The sequence below is a fragment of the Podarcis filfolensis genome (assembly GCF_964270895.1).
Source record: "Podarcis filfolensis genome assembly, chromosome: 1".
Taxonomy (NCBI): Eukaryota; Metazoa; Chordata; class Lepidosauria; order Squamata; family Lacertidae; genus Podarcis; species Podarcis filfolensis.
In genome coordinates, this window is record NC_139604.1 from 85,420,321 (window position 1) to 85,437,008 (window position 16,688).

Consider the following 16,688-nt stretch of genomic DNA (forward strand, 5'->3'; position numbering starts at 1 on the left):
GCCCCGGGCCTTAGTTTGCCTACCCATGTTCTACTGTCACTATTCATCATATACATAGCACCGACAATGTTCCAAGCACTTCACAGAACATTTAAAAGACAAATATATTTTTCTCCCACTTGCCCCAAATCTTTACAGTTTCTCTGTGGGCCTTCACATCTCTGCATGGAGATAAAAGTGACAGGGAAAGCTTTATTTGCTTAATTTCAGCTTGTCAGCTGACTGTTGAAGGCAATATCTGCTTGTCAGGCTGCGTTCAAAAGCAACAGGGCAGAACCTGTCAAAAAAACAGCAACATGGCCTCAGACCTATCTGTATTTTTTTTAAAAAAAACATCCTGTCTTGAGTTGGTTTTTTACTGTTCAAAAACTATTTTCACTGGCTTTACGTTATGACCGCAAATCAAGTTGAGGCATCTAATGTAAAAGTTGAATAATCAAACAAACAAACAAACAAACAAACAAATGGTTTTTTAAAAATGATTGACCTTCTCACATAAATTTTCATCCCATTCCAGTCAGAGGGCAGGCATGGGTCTACACATGGTGCATACATTCCTATGCTAGCTTGCTGCCCTCAAGTACAGTGGAAGACACACTCCTTTCACCAGCAATGGAGTAAAAATCAACTACCAGTCCAATTGGCTTTTATATGTGCTTTGAGGGAGGTTGCTATCTTGTCCACCTCAGGCAGCAAAATGTCTTGAGCTGGCCCTACATGAAGGACTCAGCGCATTAGCACCCCAGAAGGGCTTTTTTCTCCCATATTCACAGCGTTGGAGTCAAACAGAAATCTAGCGTGGCTCTCACTCTCTGGCTCCTGCCTGCTTCTAGTTCAGCTCTCTCTCTCTCACACTGGATATTGTCGTTCTCACAACCAGAGCAACTTCTGTACTTAGGGCCAGTAACTCGCCAAAGAACTTGCCTGGCTAGTTCAATGATGGAATCTCCCAATGGATTTTAACCCTTGCTGGATCCAGGACCCTCAGAATTAAAAGAGACTCAGGCATCATACAGACTGACCCCACAAGCTCACATCTGTATCTATATCACCAAATCAGGAACTTACGTTTTCCTTATTTTTATTACCATCACCTGCTTGGAAGCTGACATCTTGTCCTTACAGCCCCTTGGAACGTGCTATAGCATCTGTTTCCCTACTAATCTCTGCACCGCAGGCCTGCAGCTCTGATGCAGGATTCACAAGGGACTAATGCTGTGTAACTGAATAGTGTAGTGTTTTATTTCGCCCCCAGTCCTAGTTCTCACTCAGGTTGTAAACTTGTATCTGGGCTGCATCACTTCAGGCTACAGGTGGGAGCTTACATAATTAAATGCTCCCCCTTGCTCCCCCAAAAACAAAACAAAAAAATCCACATCTATAACACAGGCAGTGGGGCAGGAGAGATTTCTTCTTCCTGACATATTGGATTTCTGCACAGGAGAAATGGTTTTGTATGTAGGATCGATCAATCAGTTCAGTCCACCTGTAGTCTGAGACCATTCAACTCCCATGAAAGCATGCCGGCAACTTTCAAGAATCAGCCTGGTTAAGCTTCAAGAGGAGGCAAGTTCTTAGAATTTTATTGCAGGGGGAGGGATCTTACATTTAAATATGAGGAGGTTCAAATTTGTCTTTCTTTAAATAAAAACATTATGGCTAATGGGAGCGGATCATCCAATCTTGCTATTACCACTCAATAACAGAGCACCATTATCTGAGGTCAGTGCTTTTTTTCTGGGGGAATGCAGGGGTACGCATACCCCTAAACATTTCGTGAATCTAAGTTTGGCCTCCTTGAGGGGCAGTATTTCAATATGAGTAGGAAAATGAGAGTACCCCAAAAAAATAAAATAGAAAAAAGCACTGTCTGAGGTCATTTGTGCTCCACCATGAAATCTAATAATGCAGACTTACCTGAAAATAAGGTTGTTGCCATCTCCCCCTACACATTGCAAAGAAATGTGCCCCATGCAAAACCCATGACTACCTCTACTAGCAAAGAAAAATAGCATAATTACACTACACAGTGAAACTGGTTCCATAGCCATTCCCTTTTGGGGGACTTGCAGAAGTGTTTTCTAGCATAATTCGTAGCACCTCATCAAACTACAATTGTGGTTCGAGGACCCGATCCCCGCGTAGTGAAATGAAGACATGAGGACAAGTTATATAAGGTTAATGGGCAAGAAAAGGCCACAACTTTATTGATTACAGCAAGTGAAAAAGGTATTGGCTTAGGCATTGGATCACGTGACTTGACTCCACCCACTCGGAGAGGGGTGAGTCTAAAAAGGGGGTTTATTCACCAGTAGGTGGAGCCCGTTGATGCTAATCCAACTATAAGCTCTCCCCTGATGTCACCGAGGGTCGTGCCATGGCCCCCCGCCACGCAGGCATCGGACAGGATCCACGACCGCCGGATTCCTTTAACGGAATACCCAAAAATTGAAGGCGTAGGCGATGGCCACACCTAGCCCTTCGACACACCACAACATATTCCAATGCCTAACCTACCCACCAATACCACGAAAGTTGTGACGGTTGCTACGAGGTAGGCGAAAAAACCACAAAGCCTAATGCCAAATGGAAAAACTCCTGCCAGGCCCCCCGGCCAACCAGGGCGACCAACCTAAGGTCCATAGCAAGGCCAAAAGAGAAATTGAAACCCTGAGCTCTAAGGGAGTGGAGGGTGGGTGACTCGCGACGGGTCGACGAAAAGTGAGGCCGCGTGGCTGGCGCAGCAACAAGTTAAGTTGCTGTCCACGCCCCCTTCCAGCCGCCTGGTTGGCCGCCTGCCCGTGGGCGTAGTGCGCCAGCCAGGTAAGTGGGCGGCAGGGGGCTAACGCCCCCTACTTGAGGCTGGGATCGAATCCCGCCCACAACCACTCCCCTCTTGAAGGAGGAGAGTCTTTCCCACAATTCTTGAAAGGAAACCAAGGCAATCTGAGTGATCTGAAATCAGTGCTTTCCCCCCCTGGAGGTAGTCAAGGGTATGCAGTGCCGGCACCTCCCCCCACCAAATGTTAAAAGGCTGGCAGTAACTGTAACAACTTCATGGTGAGTACTGGCACCTTTAGTTCTAAAAAATAAATGCACTGTCTGAAATCATAGTTTGCAGTGCCCACAGTGTCTAGGGGACAGGAATAATTGATTGCTTTAATGTTGCTTTATTGCACATTTCAATTATGGATGTTTTAATGTTTTAATGTGATGGTTTCATTGTGTATTTTAACCATGGTGCATTTTTAATTATGATCTATTTGAATTATGCGTGGTTGGTTTTCACATTTTGTAGACCGCTGAGATGCCTATTTTAGAATTTAAGTTGTACATAAATTTGATCATGGTCACGATGGCAACATTCACCTAGTCATAATGCTAAGGAACATTATGGCAAGATCATAATCTGTTTTGAGATAGGAACCATAGTGCTAGAGGTGGGATGCAAATGAGAGCAGGCCACAGAATAGGAAGCCAGAATGCAAAGGAGAACAGGAATCGGTACGGACTGTGTAAGTGACTTGCATTTCCTGGAACAGATTGTGCAAAACTAGCATAGCGGGGGTTGCACAGCCAGGAAGTTTCAACTAGTCAGATGCAAGAGCTACTTGAAAACAATGGGTATGCTTTCTCCAACAGACGAAGCACTCTCTGCCTGTTCTGCTGCCCTTAGCAAACCCTCTTACTTTGCCGCCCCCAACACACACACACACACACACTATTCCCCTCTCCCAGTCACGTCAGGTCCCCTGAGATGGTGCAGCTTGTTCTCTTTCAAGTTCAGCCACAGGCTCTAAAGCAGGTTGTTGCACTTCCAGGGGAAAGCAAAGCTCTCTTGCTTCGAATCGATCCTTGCTCTTGACGGAGCCTTTGAAGATATCTCTGTCCTTTGAGGAGGACATGCTGCTGCCTCTATGGGTGCTTGAGTTGCAATCAATTGCTGAGTGCCACGCACTTCGAGGTCAGAGGCATTAGACTGAGCAGTCTCGCCTGCAGGCAGGGCTCTCGCCTCCTGAAAGCAGGAGCGGAAAGCACTCCCTGGCGTTTGCATCTTCTGGCTGCAAATCAGAACATGGTGGCCTAGCAAAACCACAGATTTTACAGAGTCCTCCCTGTAGTGAAAGAATAGATGTCCAAGAGGGTTCATCTGTAGTGTCTTACAACATCAATATTTTAACCCTTTTGGGCCCAGTCTAGAGCGGGGGACCACACTTACAATGGTGTAGTAAAGTGGGAATGCTGCAGAGTGAGGCCCCATGATTTCTTTTCTCAGCAGGAGTGGTGGCATCATGTGCTGGAGAGGTATTTGCCCATGTTGCCATCTTGCAGGGGATGGGGGTGGTTGAACGACAGGTCTGACCTGACACATGAACCCTTTATTAGGGAGGAGAGGCTCAAGCAGTGACTGGCTCAGGGCCATCACACCTAGTGAACCTCATGGCCAATCAGAAATGCGAGCCTAGGTCTCCCCAGCCAAAATCAAACCACTGCACCATCCCTTGCCAGTTCACTATTTTAGGACTGTCAACTGATCCTAATAAATTGGGGGTTTTGCTGCATGATACATGTATATATGCATCAAGGCAGCTGGCATGGGTATGGAGTCTCCTTTGTAGGCCCTGCATTTCAAAACTACACCACTAGCCATGCCTGCATTTGCACTGGAAGAAAAGCTTCCATTTCTATCATTGGAAGCTTTTCTTCCAATGTAGCCCCCACCCCACATCAACCCCTGCCAGTCTGGATCAGTCTGGAAAGGAGCGTCCCCTCCTGCCCATTCCACCATGGTCCCAATCTGATCACCCCACACACTTACTTCTTTAAAAACCATTAGCATCTCCAAGTATATAGGCAAATAGGAACCAAAGTGGACTTGGAAGGGACCTTGTGAGCATCGGCTTTGAATCTAACCCTGAGATTGGCTAGTGTGATGATACTGGGTGATTGTATGAGCAGGACAGCACTGCAGTGAGTAACCGTAGCCCTTCCATGGGCCATCAGTTGCAAGGATTCATTAAGGAAGGATCAGGACATCTGCTGAAGAATGCCCTGCAGAAGCCAATTACATTATTGCACAATGGAATTAAAGTGAAAGCAAGATCAGTGATCCACATTAAAGGAAGCCATTTGATACGGTCCCATGGCCAAGGCTGAGTTACAGGGTCAAGATGACTAGGCAAGAAGCACAGTGCGGGTGATTGATGATAACAACCCTCTACTATTCTATATGGCTTCTTCTTGTAGAGGCTAAAACCTGTGTGCATGCCCTAGAGCAGGGATGTCCATCTGGTCAATCGCAATCTACCGGTCGATCGCGGGGCATTCCTGGTTGTTTGTGTGATCCTGATAGGTCCCCCCCCAAAAAAAAGCTCAACAACTTTGCTGAAGCCTCTCCAGAAGTAGTTCCACAACTGTGGGTCTCCCTCTCCAAAAAAAGTTCAACAACTTTGGTCAATCCAATGAGTTGCCAGTGTTTTTATAGTGAGATCTGCATCTCTTGGGAGTTGGACATCCCTGTCCTAGAGTAATGACAAAGGTCACCCCTGGTCTCTGTTGGGGAGCCAGACACTTCAGCGTTCCCGCTTCATAGAATCATCTGGCTGGCTTTTCTTGGAAACTGGATGCTGGGCTAGATGAACCTTCTTACATCAGTGGTGGGGAAGCTGTGGACCTCCAGAAGATGTTGGACCCCAGCACTGATCAGCCACAGCCGGCAGAGCCAACAGATAGGTGTGGTGGAGCTACCACTGATTTTTGTTCTGTATGTACAAGCAGAAGAAGAATGTGGGCTGTCGTTGCACATGCACACTACCCACAATTCATATGGACCTCCATAGCAACTATGATACATAGCAACATAGCATTTTGATGATGCTTTTGGTGTGGCAAGTTAGATCAGCATAGGCATGTTGGGGAGTCATTTCAGTGTCCACTCCCAAGATCGCACCTTCCTCTGGAGGTCCTCCAAAACCAGAACATCAACAATTATAGTTGTGCAAGCATTTGGCTTTGAGCAAGGAATGCCTTTCGATGGTGGTGGTTGTTTTCAGCGCTGTTGCCCACTAAGGATACCACAGATTGGGACTCTGCAACATATCGTCATGTCATGAAATCTAAAGCTGAGACTAGGTTTGTAAATATATAATTGGCAAGCTGAGATCTAAAAATGACTTTCCAGTTATTTCAATAATATCACTGTGACAGTGTGCTAGAATTTTTTTAAAAAGTGTGGAGATGGAAAGGAGGGGATGGAAAGAGGGTCCCCCCTCCTATAAACACACAGTGAATGAATATGCAAAGAAGACATACGGAAAGGGTCTTCCTCTCACAAACTCTGTTTCATGCAAAGGATCTGTAAAGAAAGTCCTATTTATACATCTATTTGAATTTAAGAAGATTGATCACAGGCTTGCTCTGGAGCCCTGCTGCAGCCTGTTAAGTCTCTCTCCTCCACGCAATGGAGCATTATAAATCAGAAACTCCTTTGGTGTTTTCCAAGGAATGCAGGGAGAGAGGCAGTTTTGCCTGCTGCTGTCTTCAGGGCACCTGCTGTTTGTATCATTTCTAACTAGCTTCCTGAGCGGAGTGAGTGGGCGGTTCTTGTTCCTGCAATAATCCATGTTTCCCAACAGGAGAGAGACAAGTGCAGACCCTGTCTTAAAAGCCGCATGGAGGATAAACAAACAGCCCCCTGCCTCTCCCTTCTTGCTGGGAACAGGGCCGCCTGCGCCACGCAGCCTGCAGTACAGCAGCAACGCAGAGGAAAGCGAGGTGCAGAGACCCGGTGAGCCCAGACAATCCTCCTGTTGGCAACACACACCAGAAGCATATTGAGTTGGCAAGGTGACATCTTGCCTTTCCCCTTCCCGCTGCACCCGGCCACCACACAGCCCATCCTCCCAAGCCTTGGCACAAAGATGCAGAAGCTTATGAGAAGAAGGCACCATGCCGCACTCACTTAGGCTCTCTGCCTCCGTTGTAGCTAAATGGCCACTTGTGGAATGCAATCCGGCGTGTATTTCTGCAAATGGGGAGCCTGTGTCACCACCAAGGTAGCAGGCTTTGGTTAAGTTGTGGCTGAACATATCAGACGACACAGCGATTCTCCAAACAGCTCTTGTTTATTCACAGGTCAGAACAGAACTGAACTGAAGGGTTCAGCCAGCCCGCTTATATAGAGCTCCAGTACAACGTAACTGTAACAACTTTCTGTAACTATCCAATCACTGAACGTCACTTTCAATCCCTTATTTGCATATGTGGACCTGAGTGAAAACTATCTACAGTATCCCCCTGCTGGCCCAGGGTGAGAACTTCAGTACATAACACACTGAAAGCCAGGTTGAGACTTGGCAGCAGGGCTATGAGGCGGCAGAAGGGAATCATCCATTCATCCTGTCTCTGGCTGCTGCCAACCTCCATGTCTGAAGGTTTGAACAGGGCCCATCTACGTATAAGTTGCACACGGGCGAGTTCTCTTCAGCAGCATTGGAACCCCACAGAAAGCCAAGGCTCATGCCTATAAAGTCTATTTATGTGCAGTTTACACGTTAAGAACATAACATAAGGACAGAAGTGGAGCCTGTTGGATCATGTCAGTGGACCATTTAGTCAGTATCTTGTCCTAACAGTGGCCAACCAGGTGCCTGTGGGAAACCCACAAGCAGGACCCACAACACAGAGCACTCTCCCTCTGGAAGTTTCCAGAAACTGGTATTCGGAAGCATACTTCCTCCAACCATGGAGGCAGCACATAGCCATCATGGCTGGTAGCCTGATCCTCCATGAATATGTTTAATCCTCTTTTAAAGCTATCCATACAGAGTGCCAGCAAATTTGATGAAAGCAAGAAGGTCCACAGTCTCACCTATCTGAGGTGATAGGCAGGGCAGGTGCTGAGGCCCAGTCAGATTCACTACCTTTGGGGTGGAGGAAGATAGCCTCCATAAAGGCTGTTTTCAGAGTCAGACCTTCAGAAGAATACATAGGGGTTGGGAGAAGTGACGGTGGGCATGTTTCAGATTCACCACATGCATGCATGCACTCCTTGAATGCGTGAATGGGGTTAAAAATGCAACGCAGATCTGGAGGCAACAGAAAGGAAGGAAGTGTATCAGGAAAATCTGCTGGCTGAGGAAGGGTAAGATGAAGCAGACAGGTGCTGTGTAAAGAAGGGGGTGGCAGAACATATGTGGGGTTGGGATCTGAGTTCCTTTAGAGCAGGAAATCTGATTATCCCCACCCCCTGCCTTCCCTCATCAGCTTCTGCTCCCAAAGGCCTGTCAAGGCTGAGATGTTGCTTTCATCCTGCCATGTCAGCCCATTAACCTTGCCTCAGGCCGGAGGCGTGCTCTGTAGCAGGCACTCTCTAGGGCTCACCACCAAGGGCGCCCTGTCCTCCACCACTTTCCCTGCAAAGGCAGGAGAACTGCCGGGGTTTCTTTTTCCGCCAGGAAAGGTCACAAAGGTCAGTCCCGGGAGGATGTGTTCTTTCGCTGAATCTTCATTTCACCCACAGTACCTGTGGGGTGGTAAATCTCTTTGTCACTGTATACATTACTTTTGTGACATATACAGTGGAACCTCGGGTTACGTATCATCCTTCTTACGAACACTTCAGGTAACGAGCTCCACTAACCCGGAAGTAGGTCTCCTGGTAGCGAACTTTGCCCCGGGATGCTGGAAAGGGGAGGCCCCATTAGCGAAAGCACGCCTGTTATGTACTGAGTTGACTCAGGTTAAAAACAGTTTCAGGTTAAGAACAGACTGCCAGAACGAAGTAAGTTCGTAACCGGAGGTACCTCTGTATGTGTGCGTGGGCACACATGTACATTTTACATATGCTCATAAAACCATGCATGCTGTACATGTATGTTTCTGGCCCCAGGTTGATCCCAGCAATAATTTATACACGGTGGCAAACTGCTGCAGAAGTAAACACACTGGATCCAGTAGAACAGCTTTCCTGATGCAACATAATACCATGAGACATATAGGGCAGACTCAAGCCAGCGAGGTGCAATGGTTAGAGTGTTGCACAGTCTCTCAACTTAACATACCTCACAGTGTTGTGAGGGCTATAAAGAGGGGGAGAACCATGCACCCTACCTTGGGCTCCTCAGACAAAAGGTACAATATAACTGTGAAACATAAATAATGACTAGAAAGAACTTGGCTCAAGTGAGCCCTTCCCCAATGGCTCTTCCATGGGCCTGACCCCTTGGAACAAGTCACATTTCACCGGGAATGCATTGCTTGCATTTTTGTTTTCTTTTGTTTGTTTTCAAAAACAACACCTGTGGGGCAGAGAGGTGTGTGAAATTGTAGTCAAACATGCAAGAGTGCTAATTAGGGCATGAAGGGGTTAAGAAGGCAGAGTTTTGTTCCTAGACTCATCTAGGTCATGCCCCCTTTTCTGCCATGAGGGAGGAAGTGAATCTGCTTTTCTTCCTTTCACTCACTCTCTTCTAGCCATGTAACCGACTGGGATGTTCAGACCGCATGCTTGAAACTATATTTTGTATTTTGCACCCAAGAGTATTCTACCTGTGTTCCCCTTGCTGCTGCATGGAATAACGCACAAGCCAGACCTTTGGATTTAGTAGGTAAAGCATGTTAAATTTACTTAACAGTGTGTGGTCTGTTCATTGCAGGGAGGGGGCAGGGTCAAGCATTTTCAAGCAAACTAAATGGGATATGAAAAGGGTTTGATGACCTATATTCCATTCTATACTGCTGCATAATTCTGAGTGTTTTTAGTTCTGCTAGGGGCGCTCTCTTGCTGGAGAGCGTGCAGAGCTCCTTGTTTAGAATCTAGGTGCCCAGCCGATTCTTTTGTTAATTACCCACACATCTATTTTCTACCTCCACAAGAGGGTAATTAGCACAAGGACAGCTGGGAAGGAGGGTGAAGTTCCCTTCTCCTGCTGTTCTTCTGACAAAATCCACCACCTACTGCACTCCACCAAAACAGCTATTTGGAGGAAAGATGTTCCTGGTGCACCTTCCTTCCTTACTGTACACAGCATATAGAAGCCTGAACAGGCAAGGAAGTAAGAATATAAGAGCAGCTTTGCTGTCTCAGGCCAAGCAGGTGCCGGTGGGAAACCCGCAAACAGGGCCAGAACACAACAGTCCTCTCCCTTCCTGTAGTTTCCAGCAACTGGTAAGGAGAAGCACACTGTCACCAACAGTAGAACATAGCCATCAGAGTTAGAAACCACAAATTTGTCCAACGTTCTTTTAATCAAGGTGGTGGCCCTCACTGCCTCTTGAGCAGCAAATGGAAAGCGGTTTTCCATTGGGGGGCCGTAGCACAAGGGAGGGAGTTTCCCCATCCTTGCACACTGCAAACCTGATATTGATTAAGCCCCTACTCCCATGCATGTTTATATATAAAAAGACACTTCCAACGTGATCGTACATTTAGGCTGCAGTCTTGTACACAATTACCTGGGGGGAAACTCCATTGAACTCAATAGAGCTTCTGAGTTGACGTGCCTAGGATTGTGTGGTCATCATAACTCATAATTCACCCTTAATTCGCCCTGATTCATCCTTTGACCTTTCACTGTCCTTTCTTTGTTGCCCTTTCACTATTGTAACCTCCTTCGGGCAGGGATCTCAATATTTCTCTTTTTCTCGTTGCTTTTTGTGATCTGTAAAATACTTTGCACTGTGTAAACTATAAGTTCTCCACTGGAACCCAGTTCTGTGAATATGTACTAAACAAAGTGCCACATTCCAGCAATTCTGCTCAATTCTTCCATCCCCACCTACACAGGATCTACACTGGGATGAAAGCAACCTGCCCACTGTCCCAGCATGCTGGCTTTTGATTTATTAGCTGGCCAGAGCCTGGTAAATTTAAACAGGGCCTTCCTTTGCTTGGTGGGGGTCAGCCATCCAGACGCTGTTGGTTTATTTTGCAGGCGATGATTTTACGCCTGCCACACACTCCTTAATTAACAGCTCAGAGGATATGGGGTGAGGGAGAGATGTAATGAGCGTTCCCTTTGCATATCAAAAGGCAGCATCATTAGCATCCCAGCACTTGCTGGATCTGCTGGGATGGAAGAGGGTCACATGCAGAAAAACCTGTGGCTCAGATTGACAGGCCAGGCTCAAGCGGATGAAATACCAGAGCCAGATGGAAAGATGGGGCTTGATGTTGTGGGGGAGGGCAAGGAAGCACACCAGAGTGTTTGTAGATGTGGCAGACCCACAGAAAGCTAGATGTAGCAATACAGGGGCCATGATATCTTTTATTCGACCACCAGGCTGCTTGAAGCTGAAGCACTCCCCTGCTATTTATCAGGTGCAGGTGTTTATCAGGCACAGGAAGCTACAGTTATATGTGGGATGTGGGATTAGTTGACAAAATGCATCTCACTAGTCCTTAAACAGCTTCAATTATTCTTAGGCATTTATGGGCACATTCAAAGTGCAGGCACTTACCTGTAAAGCCCTATTCAGCCTGGTTTCTGAGTAACCGAAAGATCTCCTTTCCTCCCACGAACTGGCCTGCATGCTAAGGTCAGTTTCAGAGGCCCTCCACCGCCCCTTTCTGGCCGTCACTGTCCTTGGTCTCATGTGCCCACCTTGCCATTTAATTTGATTGGCTCTGGGGGCCCTTGCGGTGCTGCTGACAGGTGTCATCATTCCATCATATGTAGTGTTAAAGATGACATTGACTAAAATTGTACGATTGTCCACAGTCAATTGGATTAGACAGCAGGGAGGGCACATGAGGTGGAGGACAGTAAGGGCAGGGGGTGGCAGGAAAGGAGGAAGAAAATGGAATGGAGAAGAACAGTACAGAAATAACAGGAGCATGTTTACAGTAAAGGGCAACAATTGCCCCAAACTGGAAAACCTTTGGGGCAGAGAAAGGATCACAAAAAGGAAGCAAGTAGTCACAGTTCTGTCTCGTTTTAAATTATTATTTAAAAGCACCCTGCAGCTTGGTGACCCTGTCCTCGTGAATGCTTACAGAGGTCCTGCCTGGCAAAAGATGGACGCAATGAGCAGAGTAGAGGCTGGTGTGCAGCTGCATTTGACAAATTCCCCCCATGATGGCTTTGCTGAGCAGCTGCACCTTGCTGGTGTGAATGTCAGCACATGAAAAGGTTCAGTCGGTGTGTTTCCCCTTGATATTTAAGCCCCCTCCACCCCACCCTGGAGTTATCAGATTCGGACCAGGCTAATAGTGGTAATGTGTCTACCTTTGCAACAGATCACAGATTGGATGGCAACTGTCTCCCACAAGAGGCTCAAAGCTGAGCCGTGACAGTGCAGATTTTTCTTGTGCTACTGATACCATATGCTCTTGTAAAATGTTTGCACCCAGAGGGCTTTGGAAATGCTCTTGCCTGCCCAGAGAGATAAAGTGTCCCTTTGGTTCCATCTCCTTGTAAAGGAGCACTGAAAATACGGGCAATAGGTCCCTCACACACAAGGATTTGTTTGTTTGTTTTTTGCTGTTTTTAATTAAATATACAGCCTTCAAAAACAAGATCTGCCCAGACAGAGTTCTTGGCTGTTCATACCACAAGGCTGGCATACTCACAGTCCCCTGGCTATGGCCTAAGCATTCAAAAGCTGCCAACAGGTGTGCCCGCTTTAGATGGAATCAGACCTCAGCTATAGGACCCAGCCAAGTCCTTCATGGGTTAAGGTTCATGGTCCTTCATGGGTTAAGGTTCCGCTTCAGATGGAATCAGACCTCAGCTATAGGACCCAGCCAAGTCCTTCATGGGTTAAGGTTCATGGTGTGACTTTGCAGCTGATGGCTTTGTGCTGGGAAAGCTGGTATTACTATCTCGTATTATTTCCTTGCTCTCTTCCCTAGGTTATGGTGGAATAGTATTCCCAGGTCTGTTGGCCAACAGAAAATAAAGGTAGGAAGCTTTGTTCCCTCTCCACTAAAAAGCCAGTCCTGCTGAGCATCTTACGATGTCACAACTGTGCCTCTAAATCCAATCTGAGAGTTTATGTGTCCATCTCAAAGAATGAAAGGAAATTGCAGGCCTAGAAATCCAACAACAAAGTGACATTTCCCAAGATACAATGCCCCTTGCTTCCTCATTCTGCCATCCCTGCTTCCTTTCCCTCTCCACCCTCCCCCGCCGTTACCACCTTCCCTTCCATTTCCTCCTTCTTGCCACCTGCCTGGAATTAGGCCAAGGTGGCAGGTTGCTGGCCTGTGCCCTAGATCTACAGCACTGGTCCAACTAGTTGGTTGGGATGCACTACTGGTCTAAGATGGGTCACAACTTGGTGGACTTGTAAAAGAGTAAAAGAGTATTGGGAAATGATCCTTAATGAATTGGAAAAAATGTTTAAAACTACTTACCCCCCCCCCCAAAAAAAATCTCGGAGTCCTTTCTGTTAGGGATAATTCAGAATGAAATTCCCAGGTGTCAAAAAAGGTTATTTACGTATGCTATTACTGTGGCCCATGTTCAGTTAGCCCCAAAATGGAAAATGAGCGAGGTCCCAACCAAAGAAGAATGGCAACTTAAGTTGACAGAATATGCACAACTCACAGACTTACCAAACAGAATAAGAGAACAAGAAGATCATACGTTTAAAGACAATTGGAAAACATTTATTGGATATATGGGAAATAATTCTATACAGATGAAAACGCTGGCAGCATTAAGAAAAATTCAACAGTGTAAATAAGTTTTGACGGATGCAATAATGGAATACTGAATGGTATAGTTTTTGTAAAATACGCAGGGATTTATGATATGTAAAATGAACCATGGAAAGAGAAGAAGGGAAGTCAGTGATATCTTAAGGATGTAAAATGAGTATTTTAAATTGTAAAACAGAATATATATGTGTGTGTGTGTGTGTGTGTGTGTGTGTGTGTGTGTGTGTGTTACAACAACAGCACCATCACACAAATAGATTGCGAAAGAAGAAATGGGTCCCCAAATGGATTTTTAGCTTAAAAGTGGGTCCTGGATCTACTGTCCTACAGTATACAGCAAGTAGTGTCTGTCTCTTTCAGGGATGTGTTCCTGACAAGTCCTGGACTTTTTCAGAAACTGAGGGCTAATCCACACTTACCTTTTGACTCACACTTTCTATGTGACAAGGTCACATAGCAATGCCCTGCCTAAGTAACCATTTTAAATAGTTACCACTCACCAGCTCACCAGCTTGAATATTGTTGATCAGGTTCTTCTATTATTATTTTTAATGTCAGAATATTTTAATTGCATCTCCTTGGGGAAATGCATCTCCATCTAATCCAGCTCTTAATTAACCCAGCGCACCCCAAAGAGGGTCTATAACCACTTGTAAATTAAATATGAAAAGAATTATTTATCTAGGAACAGCCGCCTAATGACTTAGGCTCTGCCACTTATCTTTGCTAATGATGATGGATCAGGAAGAAAAAATGTGCAGGAGGAGGAGTGCGTGTCTCCTTCTCTTGGCTGTCTCTCGGCAGGGGTTACCATGCTGCCAGGATGTCAACAGGACTTTTGCGTAAAATGCAATGCAAAGAGACAATTAAGGGACAGAGGAACACTGGCCATGTGCCTGAAAGAGGCAGATCTGGAATAAGCCAGCACCACTAATAGCTTGGGACATTCAAGAGGGGTCATAAGCCACAAACTCTGAATTCCAGCAGCCTGAATAATTGTAGAACAGAGTGGCAGAATCCTGAGGTGATACAGTGGGCTATTGAAGACTTAGGTGAGTGGAATAACACTTTTGAATGTTCCTACCTATGGAAACTTCCCTGACTTATTTTTAAAAAAGAAGCCCTAGCCCATCAGGAAGAGAGGTTCTACTCCAGCATACTTCCTGTAGGGCTAAGTTTCCAAATGTGTTTTTAGCTAGGGAAGTGTTCCTAAATGTAACATCATACCTGCTGTTTGATGCGGTGCAGTTTGTTCTAACATCTCAGGACTGTTCCCCCTTATTTTGTTGCGCACACAGGCCAAATCTTAACCTAAACCCCACCCTTTCCCCCCCTCAGTAACCCATGAATCCTCTATGAGGTATCTTAACCCTCACTGCTGTCCAAAGTAGATGATTTATTGTAGGTTATTCCCATGAGTGGGCAGGGGCAAGCAGGACAAAAAGAAAGGCTGTTACAAAAGCTTTGGGTAAACAGCCTGGATTTCTGAAGCATCCTGCTCTGTAAGTAAGACAATGTTTTGATTCCAAAACAAGCCCTGCAGAACTTCACAGCATCTCTATATTGAGCCTTGCTCTGTTGCCTAGAAAATGATACGTAATTCCAGTTTTTCAACCATTTCTTGTTTCAGAGTGTTGATCTGAATAGCCTTCCAATTGCTGCTTCTGCTGTCTGTTGGCCTTTGTACACCCAGATGGTCCAGATGTATATTTTGGAAAGGTTTGCCATTTGCTGTCCTGCAGGCCCCACTCTGATCCACATTTCAAAGCTCTCTTATTGGTCTCACCTCATGCACAACTCTTTGTTCCTCAGCTAAATTTATACACTAAAAGAAGACGACAGATAAAGGGAAGATATTAGTTGTTGAGGGAAACATAGCAACCCAGCAGGAATACAATATTCCCAGTGTAATAACCTATGCCTTATCTCATGTTGAGAGAGATAAACCCCAGGACTAGGTCAAGCTCAGAGCCGCTGGTTTGTGTGAAAGCAGAGTCTGCTCACTATAATAGGAAATCATTTTGTGCCTGATAGGAGCCAGAGAGAAATGCCAGGTGCCTTTCAATCTTCCTTTCCCCAGGGCTCAGTGAAGGAGGTTGGGGACAGAGGCAGAGTGTGTATTCCTTTCAGCCTCTCCGAGCCAAGATGAAATGGAATCCGATCACAAATAAAACAGGCTGCCCGGCCATCTCCGGCCTAGATCTCTCATTACCATCCAATGAAAGGCCTAATGAAGTGCATCTACGTAGCCATGTCTCCACACAGAGGCCATACAGGTGAAGACCATTAATTACCAGTCACCACATCACCCACACCTGGTGGAGGGTGTCCAGGTCAGCACAACACATTTAGGTTGGTGGCTGGTGCTGACCTGATGAGCATGGGCTAAGTCACATGGTAAGTAGCTCACTCATTGCTGCCACCAGGGGTCATAGCCCTAGGATGGGACAAATGGGTTCCTCTTCCCAACTCCTGCTGACTAAATTTAGATGTGTCATTTCCTTCTCTCTTTCTTTCCCCTCTAACGTGGGAATAATGACCCTGACCCAGCTCCAAATAGAGTTACAAGGCTTGATTCATTTAAGCTAATAACGTTCCTTCAGGCACTTGAATCAGAGACGTTGGAGAAGATGAATGTATCACTGTAAGTGCTTTCTTTATGGAGATGTATAAAGTTACATGACTTCAAGCAGTTTGAGTTTTTAAAAAACAAAAAAGCATCAATACCAGCTAGTAACATCCCAGGGTTGGTGAAAACTGTCAGACTCAGCATGGGAGGGAGGGATACTTTTTGGCTGGCACCATCTGGCAGATGAAAAAAACTATGACAAAGACAGAGCACAACAGCAGATAAGTGGGATGTGATTTTTCAGGTACTGGTCTGTTCAACCTGGCACTTCTCCACACCAAGACAAAAGTGTGGCGGGTCCTTATTCAAGAGATGTTGTTTGCAAATGACGCAGCCTTGAGAGTGCACTCTGAGGAAGCTCTGCGGAGACTCATCAACCATTTTGCCCAAGCCTGC